The sequence below is a fragment of the Rhinatrema bivittatum genome, chromosome 1, assembly GCF_901001135.1.
Source record: "Rhinatrema bivittatum chromosome 1, aRhiBiv1.1, whole genome shotgun sequence".
Lineage (NCBI taxonomy): Eukaryota > Metazoa > Chordata > Amphibia > Gymnophiona > Rhinatrematidae > Rhinatrema > Rhinatrema bivittatum.
Window position 1 is genome coordinate 281,894,751 of NC_042615.1, and position 14,264 is coordinate 281,909,014.

The 14,264-nt window shown below is 45.1% G+C and overlaps 1 long non-coding RNA gene across 1 annotated transcript in view; it reads left to right on the forward strand.

Moving 5' to 3' along the window:
* LOC115087972 overlaps positions 1–14,264 on the forward strand; it is a 121,871-nt gene that overhangs the window by 88,592 nt on the left and 19,015 nt on the right. The window contains exons 2-3 of the long non-coding RNA XR_003855677.1: positions 9,549–9,582; positions 9,677–9,729. This is a non-coding gene — a long non-coding RNA (uncharacterized LOC115087972). The remainder of the gene's footprint in view (positions 1–9,548; positions 9,583–9,676; positions 9,730–14,264) is intronic.

Sequence of the window (14,264 nt, forward strand, 5' to 3'; positions counted from 1 at the left end):
AATGAATGAACCAAACCAAAATTTTTTTATTCTGCATCTCCCTAAGATGATCAAAGATTCTCATGGATGAGGTAAGAGGTAACATGGAAGTATGTCATGAAAAGAGAGAGCACCATAAGGTTCATTTTGAGTAAGGTCACAGGAATATACTAAACAAATGAAAAATCTTATCAACATGTTTCCAAAGCAAATAGAGTCTGATTTGGAAAACCTGATACTAATCCATCCTTCTGTTGACAGAAATCTTTCTACTGCTTCTCTTCTATCTTCTAATCACTCTTAACACATCAGCTCTCCTCCTCCTCCCCTTTCTCTTCATTCTATCATTGAAATGAATTTTATAATATACTTATTTCTGGCAAGGTCAGCTTTTGCTCATTCTGCTTGGACCTGAGGAAGGGAATGTTACACCTGAAAACTAGTCAAGAAATGTATTGAGTTAGTCCAATAAAAAAGTAACATGTCATGCTAATTTTTTTGTTAACCTTTAATTCTGTGCATAAGGTCAGAAAAAGGACATGCATAGCTTTTATATTTTAAGCAGCGGCTTGGGAGATGGATTCACAGGGTATGAAATGTTTTTGATTAAACAATTACTAAGTGAAATATGCCAAACTGACACAATTGGAAACTGAAACCCTCTAGGAACTGCAAGGGCAGAAGCTGAATAAGCCCCTTTATATAGTCTGCAAATATATCGGTTATTTCTAAGATGCCATGCAGGGCTAAGTTCCAGATAGGATTTAATCTAATGATAAAATAAAGAGGAACAATTGTTAAAATAAGAAAAATGACAGAGGAAGGAAGATATCTGAATCATTGATAAAATGTTTGAGACTAAGTGAATCTTGAGTTCAAGTTGGAGATTGACTTGGTGTAACTTGAATTGGGAGTTGATTTCATCAGAAAGGTGCTCATAAATGAAGAAAACCTAGACTGAGCGCATGGAGGGTTTGAGATTTTGGAGGGTTTGTTGTGCATTTCCATATAACAATCTTAATAACTTAGGGGCTGTTTTACTAAAGTGCACTACCATGTTTATACGCAATAATGTGCATTATTAATGTACTTTAAGTAGGCCCCTTTTGCTGTAATGTAAGCCACATTAGCAGTGGCATAGTAGCCTGGATTGAAGCCTTGATGACTGGCATGACTGCTCACAAGTTTCAAACTTGTGGTAATTCAACCTTCTTTTGTATCTGTTCTTTGAACTGCAGTGTCTGCTGCAGGATCCATACCCACTTCTTCTGTTCCTTGCAGGAGGGAAGGGGACAGAACAGTAAGAGGGGAGTGGCTGCTCTTTCCTCTGTCTACTCCAGGTTAACCTCCCTCTTCCCTGCAGGCTATTGGGAGGGGAAGGACTAAGCTGAACACCCCTGCTGCTCTAACAGAAATCTGAAAAAAAGTGGCAGAACTCCATTCCAGGCAGTTCTCCCACAAATTGAGCCCTGTTGACTTCTAAAAGGTCAGTATTCAAAGGGTTATCTGGGTAACTCTTTGAGTTACCTGGACAAAACCTGGGATTTAAATTTCCCTACCCTCTGAGCAGTTAAATTTTAACCAAGTGAGTCATTACCCACTTAAAATGTAACTGAGTAATAAAGATGTGATTTAATTGTATCTGGCTATTGCTGCTATTCAGCACTACCCAACTAAAGCTACCCCAGTAAGTCTGGTCAGCTGTCCTGTTGTCACCTGGGTAACTTTCACCAGGTATATTCAGTGGAAGTGGTAAATGTCCCGATGAATATCTGGGTAAAGTTGCTTGGGTACCGTTCTGGCTCACCAGCCTGCTGAATATGGGCCTCTTAAGTTTCTATATTTAGCTATTGGGGTTTTATACATTTTTGCATGGATTCTAAAAAAAATATCTGAAACCTTGATTTGGGTCACCAAGCAGTATGGTAGAAACTTCTGGAGGGTTACAGCTTTCCAGGTTAAGTAAGAAGTTGGCCGATGTAATAAGGTACGCTGAAGCTGCCGAGGGTTTTTTCACGCCTGTACGTGCTTTTGTACGCACGTTTTCCCGTGCAAAGCTCTCTACAGGGATGTAATAGCACGTACGAATGCACTGACAGACCCGTGGTATTTCCTGCTCAGATACATGCTAACGGCATGCAAAGGAGGCGATTAGCTAATCATAGGCAATTCAGGGAGCCACGCTAATGCTAGTGCGGGTTTTTTAATGCGGGTTTTTTACCGCCACTGTCAGGGAACGAGTTAAGTGTCAGCACTGACTCAGGGGGCTTATATTTGCGTCCGAGCATCCTGAAAACCACCTAGCTGAGCACCTATCTCGGCGTCTGAGTGGCCAACTTAGCTAGGTGCTTTTCTGGGCGACCGAGCGGCCAGCTTAGGTTGGTGCTTCCCTGGGCGCTTTTCTCGACATCCGAGCAGCCAGATTTGCAACTAGCTGGGCGCCTAGCTCAGTGCCTGAGCGGCAACATTTATTAGGTGCCTTTCTGGGCGACAGAGTGTCCATATTCACTCCCGGCTGAGTGCTAACCCAAGCATCCAGATCGGTGTCTAACTCAGCACCTATCTTGCTGCTATGCCAGTGTGAATTAGCATCCATGAAAATATTTGTCATGTTTTCTGCAGCACAGTTATTTGAAATATTAAAAAGTACTTTCAAGGATCATACTTTCACTTAATATGGAGACCGGTTCACTTGTTCGCTTTTATGCGTGAATTATCGGCGCGGGTTTTGAGCATGGATGCGGGCTCTTATTACATAGGCCCTTACCACACTTAGGTATGTGCCTTTCTCCGTACGTGCGCGGATTTCTGTGCACAAATCATTTGCATAATTTATGTTTTTTGCATCCCGCGGAAGCAGCATCTTCAGCCGTGCGTGGTGATCAAAACTCGCGCTCATAACGAGCGCCTGTTTTGCCGCAGGTCTTATTACATCGGCCCCAAGGTGCTTAGAAGGTTCCTGCTCTCTGAAAGCTTATCTGAAGGACAGAGAGTTGAGGTACCTCAGAGCTCATGCAGGTTACAGGGTTTGTGCATGTTGCAAAGGTCCTTTCTCTTAGGGAGGGGGAAAGGGGAATTCAGGAGATGGTGAGTGCAGAGGGATGAGGGAATGGTTTTGAGATAAGGCAGTACTAATGGGAGGAACATGCTCTCTAAGGGGGGATGGGTATGTGGAAGGTTATTTAAGATGTTTTTCCAGGCATCTTAGGAGGAGAGTTGGAGTTGCATTTGGGGAGCGTTAAGGACTCCAAATACAGAGGTGATCGCTGCAAAGATTCCCACAGCCATCCAGAGGGGGACCGGGGGGGGGGGGGGGGGCCATGAAGGGGGTACTGCCCTTGCTGGGGGAGTTTGAGGAAAGACTTTTTGACCCATGTTGCCCCAAGGTCTCCTGGGCAACATGGGTCCTGAAAGAAAGTTATTTGAAGAAGAAGGTTTCTCCTGATCTTGTTTGAGTTTTTGGACTGTATCCCGGGATTCAACTTAAGTTTTCTCCTGTGAAGAATCGTTTTACCTTTGAATATTCAAGACCTAGTGTGGACCTTGGACTTCTTTGTGGTGTAGCAAGCCTTCCCTTGGGCCTCCCAGAGACCGATCTGGGTCCCGCTGGCGATCCCTAGAGGACCCCGATTGTTCCTGGAGCTGCAGCAGTGCAAATAACCCCTTCTACAGTCTCTGAAGGTGACCGCGAGGGAAAAGGGGTTACATATCCTTCCCAGAGAGGTTCAGTTTTATGATCCTCTGAGCAACAGCTCTGAACAACATAAAAAAAAAGCAGCCTGCAAATGTAGCTAATAATGGATTGTTTTAAAAAAAAAAAAAAGGTGCAGTGCTAGAAATAATCCACACTCACTGTCAAGGAAGATGTAAAAACATGCACATCTTTTTACTAGTACAAGCAGCACAGGGACGTGTATAGTAGCTAGGTCCCTAGAAACATCCTTGAAAACAAAACAGTGAAAAGACCCTGGGAGACTGTGTTTTGCTGCATCAGATCTAGGAGCCAATGGCTGTGGGTGTTTCTGCGCTGCTTCTGGTTTACTCAAATCAGTGCTGGTACTGCAGTGCTGGGGCTTCTCCCTTAGATGGTAACTTTAAAACCTGTGCGCGGGCGCCCATACACTAGAACCTTAAATCGAACGTGATGTTGCGGGCGTACAATTTAAGATATGCCTACATGTGTGCTCTTAATTTTAAGTGGTTACTCAAGCAAACGTATTTCGTGTGTCTTCCTCAGGACTTTGTCGGCTTTAATGCGCGCATGCAAGAGGATTTTAAAGCATACTCGCATGAAGGACATTCCCAGTTTTACTCATTGGTCCACCAGTTTGCCCAATCCATCTCGAGATCATCCAGACCGTTCTGCTTCTTTGGCCTACAGTCCAGTTGACCCAGACCCTTCACCCAGTCACTTTAGGCCTGAATAGGGATTTCTAAAGCCTTTCGAGAGCAGAAGTAAACATGCGTGGCTAACAGCCCACCAAGCGCTGCAGCCGTCAGATTTAAAATACAGATTTTCATGGGTAAATTTTGGCCCTGCCCCGGAACCCCCTGACACTCCAACTCTGCCCCTTTTTTTCCAAACTTGCGCACACGCATACACACACATAGTTTGCGGCTTTCAAAACATGCCTTGCTCGTGCGCAGCCCATATACTCGCGTATATGGGCCTTTTAATATGAGCAATGCTTTTAAAATTCACCCCTTAGTCAGTGCAGGATTTTTTGACGTTCCACATGCTATGATAAATGGTATTTATGGCTAGCACCCTCGGTGTAGGTCTGCTTTAACTTTTTGCAGCTTTCCTTCACTTTGCCCTCAAGCAATGAATGAGACGCATAAAGGCAGCATTTGACCGTGGCCCATTAATTCAGATTTTTAGCTTACCTATGGTAAAAAACATTATTTACAGAGAATTTCACCTGGACTTTGAAATTTGAAAACAAACACCCCAAAACTCCTAGCTAATGTTGTTTAAAAAAAAATAAAAAGATACCCCCCCCCCCCCCCCCCCCCCCACACACACACACTCAGATTAAACCAAAGTGAGTTGCAGGGGAAAGCACAGACAAAAATAAGTCTTGGCTCATGGCAATTCTTGGTAGGCAGAACGAACATTCAGAATAAGCACCACTGAATAAAGAGGAGGGAGATATTTCTCTGTAAAGTATAAGATAAAATCCTGATTGCATTGAATCAAGAAAGGAAGATTGCAAAGCTCGTGTGTCGTGCCCTTTCTACCCGCCTTTAGATTACAAACTTTTGGATGGGAGCAAGAGGAGCTAAATGTGCTGTAACACAAGCCAAATAACTCAGAACCTGTGACTACAGCTGGATGCAATTTCAAGAAATATTTTGGCAAGCTTTTCCTTGCACTACTTGTATATTTTGGCAGCGCCCATTTTTTTTTTTACACTTTACGTCCCAGACAGCCCAAGTTTGCAATGCTGATTGAACGGAGACTGGAATGGGGCTTGACGTTAAGAGCAAGCAGATCCACTTCATCGCCTTCCCACCCACCCCCCTTCTGAAAAAATGACCAAAAATAAAATGCTGCATTCTAATTGAAATTGCTAAGGTCTGACTTACAGGGAGGATAACTTTAAAACACCTCATGCACGCCCATATATGCATAAATCTACCCTGCAATATACATGTACATGTAAAAGATACAAGTGCAGAGATAATCAAGTTAGCGGATAAGTTCAGATTTGTCCACCTAAGTGACAGTTTTCCCACTACTTAGCCAGATAAGTCTTAAAAGTGCTACGTATCCAGTTAAGTAAGATAGCCGGATAAGTCTCTTATCCGACTATCTTACTTAGCCGGATAAGAGACTTCCTTTATAGGTCCTTCAGCTGGGACTTCCTGTGGTGTTGGCTGATGAAATCATATTCTGTATGAGTATATAAGGAAGTCTCTTGCAACCAGTCAGTGCCTCAGCCACAGGTTCTCCTGCTCTGCAGTACATGTTGATGCTCCGTTGTTCCTGATTCTGTTTGTGTCTCATTTCTGAGCCTGTGTGTGTCTCCAATTTTCCTGCTTCTGTCTTTGTTTCCTGCTCCTACCCCTGCCTTGCTCTTGCCTGCCTATTCTCCTTGTCTGATCTCTTGTGCCTTGACCCTAGCCTGGACCTTGACCATGCCTGTTTGCTGCCTGCCCTGACCTCTGCCTGGACCTTGACCATGCCTGCCTGCCATGACCTTTGCCCGGATTGATGCTGCTGTCTGCCGCTTTCCCCAACCACAGCCTGCTCTTTGGCTTCAATCTGTTCTCTACGGGATCTTCACCTAAGTCCTGCTGGCCCCCAGAACCCAAGGGCTCAACTTGCAGGGAATGAGGCTGATATAGAAGCCCATATCTTGCCCAAGTTTGAGTGTGTCCACTTGCTGTCGGCGTGTGCCTAGCAGTTCACCTGCCAGATTGCGCCAACTGCACCACAGCCAAGGGCTGATACTCCGTGGCAATTTCCTCTCCCTTTACCTCTGCTCTTAAGGGTATGAAGGATGGTCTGTTCATAATACTGCTGCCTCCTAATCCTGTTCCTAACACCATCATAGAATATGACAGCAGACAAGGACCATTAGGCCCCTCTAGCTTGCCCAATGTCATTCCTAGTACAATGCTAAAGCCTCTGCATGATCTCTTACTTTCTTTTCCCTTCATCAATACTAGGGATCCTCTGTCCTTATCCTAGGCTTTCTTGAATTCTACTACCATTTTGGTCTCTACTGGGAGTCTATGTCATATATCCAGCTATCTGTTATTGAAGAATTATTTTCTGATATTGCTCCTAAATTTACTCATACTATGAATACTAGTCCTACAGCATTCTTTCCTTTGACAAAATGTTTGCTTCTGTTTTCCTTCCTACCACCTCTTCTCACCCTCATCATTTCTTCTACTTTCTGCTACATTCCCCATTCCTCCATCTACCCATCTCTCCCACCCCTTCTCTCCCTACCCTCCATTCCCACCCCTCTGGCTCCCCTTTCAACTCTCTTTCTCACTTTGTCTTGTTCCACTTTCCTTCAGCCTTTCACACCCTTCTTATTTCCCTACTTCATTTCAGCCCTCCATCCCTTCTCTCTCGCTTCCCTACCATCCCCTTTAGGTCTCCATCCCCTTTTGTGGCTCTTCCATACTCCTTTCATCCCACTCAGTCTCACCCACTCCGCTCTCAGTCCACCATTTTCCTCCACTCTCTTTTCAGCCCTCCTTCACTCCAGCTTTCTGCCTTTCACATCTTTGTGTCTCCCCTTCCAACTATCTTAATAGCAACAGCAACAGGAGTAGAGTTGGGCATGCTGTCTTCACTGCAGCACCCTCCTTTGCTTCCCACAGGCACTTGCTTTGCACAGGTCTTAGACAGAATGTGTGTATTTGGAAGTCTGTGTGTATAGAAGGGAGAGAAATAAATTCCACCAATCGTGGATAAGTTAAAGGATATTAATTCATTCACACAGACATACATTTTCAAAGGAGTTACATGCATAAAAGAGGCATATATTGTAGCAATTTTCAAAAGCCCATTTATGTGCGTAGAACTCAGTTTTATGCATGTTCTATAAATCCTTTTGAAAATTATCTCCATAGTGTCGACAGATTGTAAAGGAACAGTAGGCATGCAACTGTCTTACACTAGGCTTGAAACTTAAAAGGGCAGAAGTAAAATTGCTAGCTTGTTTAACCTCTCATACGTACATGCTCTTCCAAAATTTAAATTCTATCTAACAGCCAGCATAGTCCCTGTTGCTGCTACTCATGGCTGGGAAGAAAAGAGGTATCTCTACCTTCACGGGAAATATATTCAGTAGGTCTGTTTCTATGTATTTCCTGGAAAAGCAAAAGACAACAAAAAATGCAAACTGGAAAGAGACCAGTTTCAAATTCCATCTGTGCTAAAAAAAACTTCAGTCAGATGATGAACCTTGGACCGAGGTGGAGTTGGCGCAACCTGCAGAGTGGAGCTCTGCAAGTCCCCACCATTGGCTGGCGGAATCGAATGAGGTAGAGGCCCAGCTGGAGCTTTGACTATATCAGCCCACATTCCCCTCAGGTTGAGCCTTTGGGTGCTGGGGCTGTCAGGTCTTAGTTGGGGGCCTCTGCTGATGGTCAGAAGTTCTGTTCAAGAGGCTGGGAAGAAGAGCTGAAGTCAAAGTCAGACTCTGGTCACTGGCAGGATGCATACAGAAATATCCAGGAGGCAAGCAGCAGTGTCCAGAAGGCAAGCAAAGTCTGAGGCAGGCAGCGAGCAGGAGTGTCCAGAAGGCAGGCCAAGGTCATTACCAGATATCCGTTCAAGGGATGGAGAGACTGATAGGCAGGGCAGGAAGGCGAGGAGCAACACAGGAGGCAAGGCAGACTGAAGAACAGAAGACTGACCACAGAACTGAAAGACCACAAGACTGAAGAACCAAGGCACTGGAAATGAAGACAGGAAAGCAGACTGGGAATGCTGAGGCAATTCACACATAACACAAGGGAATTGGTAAGGAATGGAGGAGCTGTATCTGTGTCCTTTTATAGGCTTTCCCTAGTGAGGTCATCATGGGGCACTGTTGGCCTTTTACCACCAAAGGCCCTTTAAATGAGGGGCTACTGGGCGTGCGCATGCCTTAGGATGGGCTGGGAAATGCGTTGGTGGCATTTTGCCGTGAAGACTGTTGGTGGCATCCTGCCCTGCCGGGAAGTGGATGCCCATCATGTTGGAGGAGACAGTGGCCTGGCAGCGTCAGGAACCAGAGGCTATGCTCGGGGCTGGAGGTAAGAGTGGTGGTTCGCAGGGAGAGCCTGTGGACCACCAATTGCAACAGACAGCCACCAATTGCAACAGACAGCAGAAAATCTGTAGTATATGTAGTATGCATAACTTAAAATCTATAAGCCAGAGAGAGCCCTGAGTTCAGCTAGCAGAAATTTATTGGCTGTTCTTTCTGCATGCTTTGTCTGTCTTGATGAATTTTATTTATTCATTTTATATTTTTATCTACCCCCCCCCCCCCCCATTTCTCCGGGGTGTATTCGTGATCCTCCCGTTGAGGTGGCAGAGGCAGCGTTGGCACAGCAATGGGGTTTCAGGTGGCTTCAGAGGAGTCACCAATTTTAATTGCTCAGAGGGGGAAAGGATAGAAAAGGAATTCTCCTTCTTACTGGGTCTCCCAATATTAGGAATAGGGGTCCAGAACCCACCGAGCAAGTCTCCCAGGGGAAAAGAGAGAAGGCAGAACCCAAACAGAAAAAAACTTGAATGTACGCAGATAAAATGTTTACAAATTCTGAGCTGTGACTCAGATTTATTATCACAAGTTTAAACAGTGAGAAACAAGTAATGAAAATGTTGTAAAGGTACCGTAAGTTTTCCACAGTTAACACAACTTGGTTTTCTTTCCATTCTTAATTAACAAGTATTTTAAATGAAGAGAACTGATTATCCTAACTTTACCATAAAACAATCAGATAAGTATGGTTTGAGTATTAACTGCTGTACTTTCTATAATCAAGAATTTAGTAATTATTAAAGCTACTATGAAGAAAGTGAATCTTTGTGTCCCAATTCTGTCCAGCAGGTGCAGCAGGACAAATTCAACACTCTAATTGCAGGTCTGTAGATTTGTTCTTTGTGTTGTTTCCTTTCTGCGTTATTTGACTCTGTATGTTTATTTAACCCTTCTTTTCTTTCTCTGTCTCTTTACAGCAAACTCTCCAGTCCCTGTGAATTTTGAGGCTTTCGGACTGTGTATTCTTCATGTATGTCTCTGGCACAATTTCTTAAGACACAGCTGCTGCAGTGTTTCTGTACTCTCTTTCTTTTGGTATAGGAAAAGTTTCAGTCTAGCTGGACTTTGTGGCAAGTATACACTTAGCTGACTTTCTTTAGGATGAATCTTCGTATCCTCTTCTGCTGATAGGGGGCGTGGCTTGCTGAAATGTTGCTCGTGGGTGTGGCTTGAGTGCCAGTGGGTCCCAGATGTCGCTCCCCAACTGTGATCCTCCATTACAGTGTATTAAGTACACTGTCTCTAGAGCAGTCAGAAACCTATCTATACTCTTTAAATAATAATATAGCATGTTCCTCCACTACACTAACCGTGTTTACCTTCCAGAGTATACTAGGAGTGTTCCTCACTGTTTATTCGTGGCAGCTAACAGGAACTGGGCTAGCTGACTGTGGAAAACAAAAGATAATTAAATATCCTATTCTAGCTAGCACAGAAGAATTAAATTCAGATGCTCGCTCTTGTATGGTGAGGATTATTTTCACACTTTCTTTCACTCACCTCTCACACTATTACCACAGTGCACTGAGTAAAGGTCCAGGTGCTGATCAATATGTAGTCACCACCAGTGGCTGTATATTTATATATGTAGTCTGAAAAGGTGCCAACAAGTATTTTCATACTGGAGATGTTATAATTATTAAAGCACTATTATCTGTACTTCGGTGTATTCTGCTTATATTCTCATTCTGGTGCAAGATAAAGACCCACAGTGGCAGACTGTTTCCACCTAAGATAAATAACAAAATGGTTCTTCTCACTTTTGAACCACCTCTGCTATTTGTCACCCCTTTCTTTTCTTTTAGTTTTCTCAGTGGGTTCTGTTATCAGCTTTGCTATAAGCAAGCTTACAGTTTCATATATCCAGTCTGTCTCTCACTGTAGCACACCACTACAGAAAACTAGACCTTCTCCTGTGACAGACTCTGGGTCTCCTAGATCAGTTCAATTGGAAAGATCATACTACTTTAGAAGATATGGGTATTCTCCTAAATTATGAGAGCTGTAACCCTTTTCTTCTTAGAGAAAGCCAAGATTACTTATCCATAATATATCGGGTTTGGTACCGTGTCCGTCAGTGCTCACGCATGTGCCCCAGCCCGCCGATAGATGGCACAGGAGGCTCCCTGGCCACCTTGGAGACTCAAACATGCCAGAGGTATGAAGGACAGCGGCCATCGCGGGACAGGCAGAATATAGCAGAGGAGACCCTGGCATGCCGCGAACAGAGACGTCCCATGGCACATGCTCCGTTTGCAGCAAGGATGAAGGCCTGGTGCGCTGTTCACGGCGAAAAGGGAAGGTCCCCGTGTGCCGCAATCGGTGCGCCCGGGCCTTCATCTTCGCCGCGAATGGAGCGTGTGCTGCGGGACGTGCTCCGTTAGTGGCACGCCGGGCTCTCCGCTGCTATTTTCTACTCAAGGCAAAAATGGTCCATGGAAGGCCCCCATGTGCTGCGAACGGTGCGCTGGGCCTTCATCTTTGCCGCAAACGGTGCGCCAGGCCTTCATCTTCGCCGCGAACGGCGCTGGTCCCGCGGCATGCCGGTGAGAGAGAATGTGTGTCGGGGAGGGGAGGGTGAGAGAGAGCAGGAGGGTGTGAGAGAGAGCATGGGGGTAGGGGATGCTGTGAGAGAGAATGTGTGTGTGAGGGAGTGGGGGGTGACAAAGAGCATGGCTGCTGAGAGAGGGGGTGGGGAGGGTGTGAGAGAGAGCATGGGAAAAAGGCTCGCTGCCTGGGCGTAGAACGGGTACAGTTGCTAGTTATTATATATTTCTTCAAAGCAAGCCATAACAGTGGCATATACAGCCATATGTAGGTATAGTGATTGGAAAATCATTTATTTTATCCACATTACATTTGCCAAATTTCCAGTCAACTCTTATAATGCTATCAAAGCTGATGAAAATTCACTGCGATACAGCCAGATTTAATTTAATATTAACAATTACACTGCCTACGCTGAACCTTACCTGGAATTTACCTTATTTTTAAACAAATATCACACTAACACAGTCACACATAACTCAAACAACCATACTGGAGAAGTGTGCCTTCCTCTCTGTGCTCCACTGTTGTGTATTTCTGGGATTTCAGAGCAGAAGGCACCTGCCAGTTCTCTGAAGAGAACTGGCAGGTGTCTTTTGCTCTTTCACTTAGTCAAACCCAGACTAACTGAAATCGCAACTGACACCCAGGAAGCTCAGAGCTCCTGTGCTGACCTCAGCAAAAAAAAAAAAAGAAGTTCTGACAGGTATTTAGGACCAGTTTTAATATATTTTTGACCTATGGACAACTGCCCATCTTTGTTTGAAGTTATACAAAAGAAAATTTTGGAATTTTGAGACATTGTTTGAGGCTGAGATGGAATCTGAATTTCTTTATCAGTGAGAAACTTATATGTATCAATCCACTAGTCCCTTCACATAATTTTGTCTCCAACACTGGCTCACAAAATGATATCATCAACTCATTTGCGTAGATACAGACCCTTTCCTCAGGATTCCCGTGACAAAATGGAGTTATTTGTTTCTCTTTCACTGAGAAAATGTGTTTAGGAGTCCACATTTTTCTCTTCCAAATAGTTTGGAAAGATTTTGAAGTGATTCACAGCATTTTCCAGTGTTTCATATTCCCTCTTTACCATAAAACCTACTTCCTATAACATCATAATATATTAAAAAATTTCCACTCAGACTTTGCTGGCATTTTAGTCCCAGACTTTTCATCCTTTTACACTGTTTTGGGTCCCCTTTCTCACTTTCTGCTCATGTCCAGAGCATAGCCTCTGGAACCCCACAAAACCCCTCCAAAAACATAGGATGTGTTGTCTTTTGGACATTGAGGCATGGGCCCTTGGTCGCTGCAAGAGATGGCACCTCCAACAGGGCGGAGCCCTCTGGAGACTTGCAGCCATTGGCTAGCTCTGAGCAGAGATGAGAAATGCAGAGAAAGAACTGGAGCAGTAGTACACACTCTGATGCTGGTAGTTGTAGTAGAAGAGATCCTCCGAGGAGCGGAGGTCTGAGACGAAATAAGGCCCCTGAGGAGCGGGTACCTTAGGCGTCCTTGTAGGTGGTAGGCTATCCCAGAGGGTAGGCAGGAGCAAGGCAAGAACCCCAGAGGAGCCTTAGGCGTTCTAGTTGGTAGCAGATAACCCCAGAGGGTGTAAAGGAGCGAGGCAAGGCCCCCGAGGAGTGGGTACCTAAGTCGTCCTGGAGCAAGAGTACACAGAGCAGAAGCGTCTGGTAACGTAGAGAGATCAGCATGGAGGATTCCTTACTAATTCATATTAGGAATCATGAATGGAGTTTAAATTTCAGAGCTTGTGATGTCATGCGTTGGGAACGCCCCCAAGGTTCCCGCCATGATGCACGTAAAGGATGGGGCTGCACGTGCATGCCCTAGGTGACTCCGGGAGAAAGATGGCGAATGCAATCACCTATGCCAGACCGGGGATGCTGGAGGGTTTGACGTGGAGAAGCAGAGGCAGCCATCTTCCCAAAAGGAACCGAGTCGGGCAGGAAAAAGGTGAGCAATAGAGGGCACAGCCATCTGCGACCGGGCGCAACAGTATTCCCCTTCCAAGGTCCCCCCTTGGGGGTTTCAGCTTACGAGGATGAGACTGATGGAAGCGACGGATCATGTCTTTATCCAGGATATTGGCCATGGGCTCCCAGGAGTTCTCCTCTGGTCCGTATCCCTTCCAGGAGATAAGATACTCCCAACGTTTACCTCTCTTGCATACATCCAGTATGTCATCGACGGTATACACGATATCCTCTTCGGCATCAAGCGGTGCTGGATCCGGGGCTTTGTTGGAAAATTCAGACAGGGTGAGAGATTTCAGTAATGCCACGTGAAAGGCATTATGAATCTTCATGGATGGCGATAGCTTCAAACTGTAAGTCAAATTCCCAATACGTTGGAGGACGGCAAAAGTCCAACATACCGCGGAGCAAAACATGCAGAGGGTAGCTTTAAGCGGAGGAACTTTGTACTAAGCCATACTTTATCCCCAGGCTGAAATTGAGGTGCCTTCCTGTGGTGAGCATCGTAAGTCTTTTTGGCCCTTTCGCCCGCCTTGAGGAGTAGATCCTTAGTCTATTTCCACAGTTGTTGTAATTCCATTGCGGTGACTTGAGCTGCTGGAGATGTCATGGAGAGTGGCAGTGGTAACGGAGGTAATGGTTGGTGACCATATACCACATGAAAAGGTGTTGATCCCATAGCAGCAGCTGGTTGTGAGTTTAGGGCGAATTCAACCCAAGGGAGTAATTCTGCCCAGTCCCTTTGTCGAGTATTCACATATGAGTGTAAGAATTGTTTGAGCATCCGATTCATTCACTCTGTTTGGCTATTGGACTGCGGGTGATAGGCTGAGGTCAGGTCCAATGCGATGTCGAACATCCGACACAGAGTTCTCCAGAGGTTTGCTGTAAACTGGACGCCTCTATCAGACAAAATGTGTTTGGGCATGCCGTGAAGGCGAAAGATGTGCTTTAC